We start from the raw sequence: 7,507 nt of genomic DNA on the forward strand, positions 1-7,507 counted from the left end.
GGAATAGCAATAATTCACTTGATAGCCTTCCAAATTGTTGACCACAAAAAAATCGGGTCGTCTTCTCTTTTTGGGTAACGTTCTGATGAGTTTTTGCCTTTAACATTAGCTGTTACCGTTATTAATACTCTTGTCCTCGTCCACGGCGACTTCATTGTTGTCACTTGTTTGATGAATTTGGGGAGATATTAATTCATCTTCTTCACATGATGAATTTTCGTCTTTGAAATTAAATGTGTCTGTTAATTTTACACATCGGATTCTTTTCATTTTATTTTTGTCTGGAAAAAATACTTAGTAGGCTGGGCTATTTTCATGGTACCTAAGGAATATACCTCGACTGGTTTTGATATTTAATTTGCTTTTCTTATCTCTAAATGCGAAAAAGGTTGAACCAAATACATGCATTCTGCTTAAATTTAGCTTTCTTCTGCAGAAAGCTTCATATGGGGTTTTAGATAGTCTTTTGTTAAAGGACCGGTTGCATATATATGTATGCAGCAGTTATTAGCCTTTTGTGAGTTTTGGTTCAATGAGTTAACATTTTTCCATTCCAAAAATTGTTTGCAATGATTTTTCCGCAGTTCTGTTTTGGTAGGGTGAATTAGGGACCGATTTTTCATGTTTGATACAATTGTTAATTAATAAAAGTTCAAAATCTTTATTAATGAATTCTGTACCATTGTCAGAGCGAATACACTTCACTGCACCGTAGGGGGAGGGCATGTCAGCTAAATATTTTTTAGTTGCTAGTGAGATATCATATTTGTTCTTCAAGAAATAGACCATTATTAAACCGGAATAATCGTCTACAAAATTTAATGCATACCTGAAGTTTTCTCTGCCCATCGGCTCCATGGGTCTATTCAAGTCACAATGTACCAGTGATAGAATTTTCGTGGTCTTCTTGTCTGGCATCTTGTTTTGGTACTTTGCCATTTTACTTTGTGTACAAACGTTGCAGTTTGTCAAGTTTTTGAAGTTTTTATTTCATTCTGTCAACCATAGTTGGCAATCAGTGCCCAAGAATTTTATGCCATGTTTGTAAATCATGGCAGGCGGTTTTTGATGGGACTACACTGTTTAAATAATATAGTCTTCCATTTTCTTTGATACCAAATGCAGTTCCATTCGGGTACACTAGTTTTGATTTATTAGGGCTAAAGTTTATATTTTGCATCTTGTTTAATAGCGGCTTGTACAGAAAATGTGCCACTATTTCTCAGTGCCACAGTTTTTAACACACTATACAGCATGGCCGAGTGGTGATTTGGCCATGAGCGTAGAGATGCAAAGAAATGCATTCCCAGAATTCCCTTTCTGGATCTCTCTCTCTCTCTCTTTCTGTTCGGACCGTCATGAGGTGAGCACGCATATTTCTGTCTCTCCGTAAATGGGGGGGGGAGCACCTCCTCCCTCAACACTAGTTAGGGTAGGTTAGTTAGTTCTGAAAAGCCTATTGGTTATGTTTAATTGTAAAAAAATTAATTATAATTTGTATATTGTATCGTAATATATTTTTTGTAAAATAAATAGTTAAGATTATACGATATATATTACAATTGTGTAGCATGTTTTTTTGTGTCTACCATAAATGCCTTCATTGAAGAATGAGTCAGCTTTGAGAGGAAAGAAGATTCCACCCCGAATGCCACCAGAGGTCAAGACGTTTCCTGGGAGAAGAAGGAGCCACACCCACATCCAACATCTCATGTATGCTTTTCTTGATACACAGACCCTAATGACTGGCCATCTTTACGTCTTCCTGGGACCACTTCTAAGACATTTAGTGTAACATGTGAAGCCAGTCACACCTCAGTGACCGACTGATCGTGTTACGAAAAATATAGGTCCTGGATATGACCTTAAACTATATCCAGTGGTGAGGCCCCAGCTTGTGGGCTTTGGGGAGTGTGGAGCCACCCTTTAATTACCATTGCTCCCAGGTCCACTCTGACCCGGAGTGGTAGTACCTGTTAGGGTCCCAACTATGGGTTAAATAGAAACCGACGTGAAAACAACAAATATATTCTATTAAAAAAAAAATTCTTCAAAATCTTTTGATTCGGCATTAAATAACCTGAAAAGGGTTGATATGCCATAAAACAAAAACAACCAACCAACATTACAAAAATATATTTTATTTAAATTTTGGGATTAGAAGAATGTTTTCTAGAATAAAGAAACAAAGTTATTATTCCTCAGCGAGATTTTAGCATTGACTCTCCTTAAAGCCTTAAAGTTTACTTGACTGCCGTTGGCTAGCTCTACAAAGTGACTCTGAAGGTTAAAGTTAGGATCAAAATTGATAAAATCCGATTCCTTCGTAATTACATGTGTCGTTGCACCACAATCGATAAGAAAGTTGTTACTGTTTGTTGAAGTGTCAAACGTACATGAAAATAAAAATGTATGTTCACTAACGGATTTTTAGTTGAGTCTCCTTTGAAATTTTTGTATATACACTGAAAACTCTTGTGATTGGGTCGCTCACAATTATAGCAAATAATGTTTGTCTTTTTCTTAGGAGAAAAATTGTTTTTGGAAAAGTTGCGGTTTTTATTTGAGGTAAAGATATAATTTAATTTGGGTGTTTTTAAGTGGGCATTTTTAAATTTCATGATATTTGTAGATTCGTTTTTTTTTGTGATCATCTTTTTAGTTTCCTCGTAATTCCTACGTGTTACCTTGAATTGATAAAAAGTCATGGGTTTTTCTTTCTGAGTTATCACAGTGATAAACGGCTTAAAATCATTTGGCAATCCTTTAAGAAACATGGAGATTAACAGACCGTTGCTAATAAATTTGCTAGACATTTTTAATGAATTTGCTGCCCTTATAATATAATCTGTAATCGTCTCGCCTCCCATAAGTTTTAGGGAGGTCAGTTCAGTTTATAAAGAGATAATTTTGGGTTTCCCTTTCGATAAATAATGCTCTCTTAATATGTCCAATGCTTTGCAGCCATCGTCCCAGTCTTCTCGCATTATCAGAATAGACTTCTGGCATCTAAGCATTGTATTAATTCCGCAAAGACAGTTGCTTTCTTTTCAATAAACTCAGGGTCGTTTCTGTTTTCAGATTGTATCCGAATTACGTTGTGTAACTTTTGGATTTGTAAATATCCTAAAAATTTCACTTGCCACAATTCGAATTTTGATTTGGATCAATTAAAGTAAAGTCTCACATTGAATTGGAAGCCATGTTTAATGTCAGAAGAGTTTCGGATGGGTAACTATTCTATACAAGTCCTGGAGATGTAGACTTTTCAGTGGTAGCTGTTCTTTACAGGTTCTCGACTTTATAATTTTGCAGCCAAAGAACAAAAGCTGCTTCTTGTGTTGACATGAAAAAATTATGTGCTGAAATGCCAAAAGATTTAATTTTTATGGAGCAATTCTGGTTTCTGATTGGTTGATAGCAGAACGCGGGTCAATTAGATTCGTCAGTTCCTATTGGTAGTGTTTATAAATAGAATCCCCCAACTTTCAGGGATCATACCCCTTATTAGGTATTAAAAATATTGCAACATTCACCATCTTGTAAATACTAAACTTCTTTCTGACCAACAGTATGGATTTATGTAAGCCCATTCTACTGCAGATATTTTAACAGTCAGCTCTGAATGCATACACAATGCACTGGAGAAGGCAGAGGATGCTAGAGTTTTAGCCCTTCCTAAGCCTGTGACAAGGTCTGGCATGAAGGGCTTCTCACAAAAATCAAATTTTTTCTGGACAGATACTTAATGTAAACAGATCTTTCGTAAACAAGAGAAAAATCAAGGTTGTCCTCAATTGCGATAGTCTAAAAAACATGATGTGAATGTAGGTGTCTCCCAAGGGTTGATCCTTGGACTTTTATTATTTCTGATATTCATAAATAATATCCCTGATAAATTTGTGTCTGTGATGGACATATTTGCTGATGACGCCATGCCCTATAATAGACATAAGGGAAAAAATGACAGAAGTCCTAGAAAACAATCTTCAGTCTGTAGTGGAATTGAGCCGTAAACCGAAAGTAACAATTAATGCTACTAAGACTAAGCTTTTTTCCTTTAACAACTACAGAAAGCCTTCTCAAACAACCCGAGAGCTCATTTTTCATACTCCTGACAGGCACAGGGAACATAAATTAAAACAAAAACAAATATCACCTGACAGCACATCATTCAAAGTTCTCAGGACACATGAATTGAAATAAATATATTGACGACATTGTCAAGGCTGCTGCAAGGAAGGTGTATTTCCGCTATCATACTAGAAAGTTACTCACATCAGAGAGCATCTAATATATAAAAGGCAAAATGGGCGTAAGCGCTTGTGTATGTCCACAAAAGGCTTTTTGCATCAGTTAGATTCCACGAGAAGTTTTCATATACTTCCCAGATCGCAATATCTCAGATTCGCAAATGGACATCGTCTCTATCTTTTTTTGATCGAGTTAAAAAAAATTCCCACTGTGCCATTGTCTCCAGTGTTTGTTTGTCTTTTTTGTATAAATAAAGCAAAACTATTTGAACGCAAACGTCTGGCCTTCGGGCCAGGTAGTATCTGTTTTGTAACTGGTCCTTGGTCAATGTAGGGAAAACCCTTCATACCAAGACAATTACTATTTATTTGGATACTGCCAGAGTTCCCCCTTTTTGGGGAGCTGGTTTTCCCCCACATAAAAAACGACCTTGTGTCTGATTTGCTTTCCTCAGAGGTTTAAAAGCAACGCCATTTCTGCAAGTCATCTTTTGTTTTTGATTGACTACGTTAAATTTGAATGCTTGAGACTTCCGGTCGCATCATGGAGTAGCGGTAAGACGTCAGATTTTCTTTCACTTCTTTTTCTGCCTACGCGTCACTGGTAGCATTTTTGTAGTAAGTAAAACGGATATTCTTTATTGAGTTTCATTAGAAAATTTGTTTTAAGTTCAGTCAGTATATCTTTGGGTATGCTGCTGTATCTTGTCTCCGAATGGTTGAAAAAAAAAAAAAATCCGCCTTTCTTATTTTGGTGTCTTAAACTTCCCTCCCCCATATTTTTTGCTGATGAGGAGATTATGTTCCAAGACAAAACCTTTGTCAAATATTGTCAATGTTAATAAAATGAATATCGTTTCCGAAACGATTGCACACTCAAGTTGATTTCGTTTGTCTTTCCTTTTGAAACTGATTCATAATTTACAATTATTAATCCTTTTACTCTCTCTCTCTCTCTCTCTCTCTCTCTCTCTCTCTCTCTCTATATATATATATATATATATATATATATATATATATATATATATATATATATGAGCTCATATTATAAGCTCTATTTCCTATTTTGTTTTTATCGAGCTTTTATATCTGGCTGAGATAATTTTATAAATATTAATTCTTTAATATTTATAATTTACTTTAATTTTACCATCTTGGATCATTTTGGTAAATTCAATTGTAATTTTCATTTTATATATATATATATATATATATATATATATATATATTACTTTTTTCACTCAAAATAAGGAATCTTGCCATTTAAAAGGGGACTATGTGGAGTTCGGAGGAGAGATGCCTGTTCACATTACGTTTAAACCTGCTGTTAAGTATAGTCAGGAAAGCAGGAAATAGGAAGGGAATTCCAAAGATATTTTAACTTCCAATGGCCAAGTCTTTATTAATTTTTGCAGCAAATTTCCAAATAATTCAAAGTAACATGACAATTGTTTCATGTACACACAAACAACCAAGAATAAATATATAATTGTTTGTCATGTTAAATTCAATTATTCTGAAATCCAGAAAAAAGCAAAAAAAAAAAAAAACTAATCGAGACTTGGTCATTGGAAATTAAATTACGCTTGTTTACTTATATATGCTCTGTTGTTTACTGTTAACATTCATCGAGCTTTTAAATTGAACAGTTCTAGTAAATTTTCTAAAAATATATATACACTAATATATATTTCCACACAAATACAAACAGATATACCACAGACACTTACATCTATCTATCTATCTATCTATCTATCTATCTATCCATTTATCTATCTATCTATCTATCTATTATATAAAAGGAACTTTGTATGTGTGTGTGTGTGTGTGTGTGTGTGTGTCTGTGTCTGTGTCTGTGTGAGTTAGTTCCCTATGAACTCCAAAACGGTTGGGCTAATTTTTACTAAATTTCACACAAATGTATTTTATGCACCTGGCAATGTTCTTAAATAGGTTTTGTATCAGAATGTGTTCGATAAGTATCCAGTGAAAGACGGAACAGGCTATTTTGACCAAAGTTAACACGTTATACAGCATAATATTACAAGTGTATCTGAGAAATTTTATTACCACACAAGCAGAAAAACCCGACATGTAAAATCAACAGTAGGTTCTTTGATATGATAGGGACGCATTCAAAATGAATGTTTCTGTTTAGAGCACAATCGAACCATGTTACTTGACTTTGCATTTTAAACTAATTTAAGCCGTTATATATAAAAATAATTTTATGCAATCAACAGTAAATTCTTTACAGTGCAATGTAGACTACAATGTATTGTGGACTAAGTCATTGCAGGGATGCTTCCTCCCGGTGCACCGCAATGAGTCCTCAACTAGATCAGGTAATGAATTTTTGATTGAAAAATGGGGGATTTCACTGAATTGGATGACAATAAAAATATGGGAATGTTAAACATTTATTGATCATCATTCAATCCCGGGCGGCGTCGAGTCTCCCTGCTAGGATATATATATATAAAAGTGAACGTGTGTGTGTGTGTGTGTGTGTGTGTGTGTGTCTGTGTACATTTCCCTACGCAATAACTCTGTCAATGTTTAGTCTACAGACTCGAAATTTGATATACAGGTTACTGAGATTTGGGAAAATCGATGTGATTGGGTTTCGGCCAGAAATTTGGCTGCTAAGGGGTCAAATTTCAACGATTTGATCTTTGAGAACTCTACCAAACTCCTCCAACAATTTTGGGTCTAAACACTTGACATTTTAGATATTGGTTCCTTGGACATGGATTTAACTTAATAACTCGATTTGAGCCCAAAACAATAAATATTAAGGGGTCATAATAAGGGTCAAAGTTTAAACAAATTACCGTTTGTTTTTGTTTTTTTTTGCTCAGCATACACCTCCAAACACCCGGGCAACGCCGGGCACCCATTGCTAGTATATATATATATATATATATATATATATATATATATATATATATATATATATATATATATATATATAAAAGTCAAGATTGTTAAACATACCAAAATTTTTTATAATTTTTTATTTTTCTAATAATCTTTTATGTCAAAGTAATAATAAAAAAAAATGTTTCATGATATCACTAACAGTTTCGATTCTGCGTCGAATCGTCTTCAGGTGACAAAATGCAAATAAGCAAAAAGCTAGAAGAAAGGGCTAGCTAACATCGTGCGAAGTATTTTCTGGGTGAATTCACCGAGGACAATAGTCATCCAGAACAGAAGCTACAAGACACTTTTGCATTTCATCTGCATTTCAT

Source organism: Euprymna scolopes, chromosome 22, assembly GCF_053919585.1.
Source record: "Euprymna scolopes isolate OS-2025 chromosome 22, ASM5391958v1, whole genome shotgun sequence".
NCBI classification, from domain to species: domain Eukaryota; kingdom Metazoa; phylum Mollusca; class Cephalopoda; order Sepiida; family Sepiolidae; genus Euprymna; species Euprymna scolopes.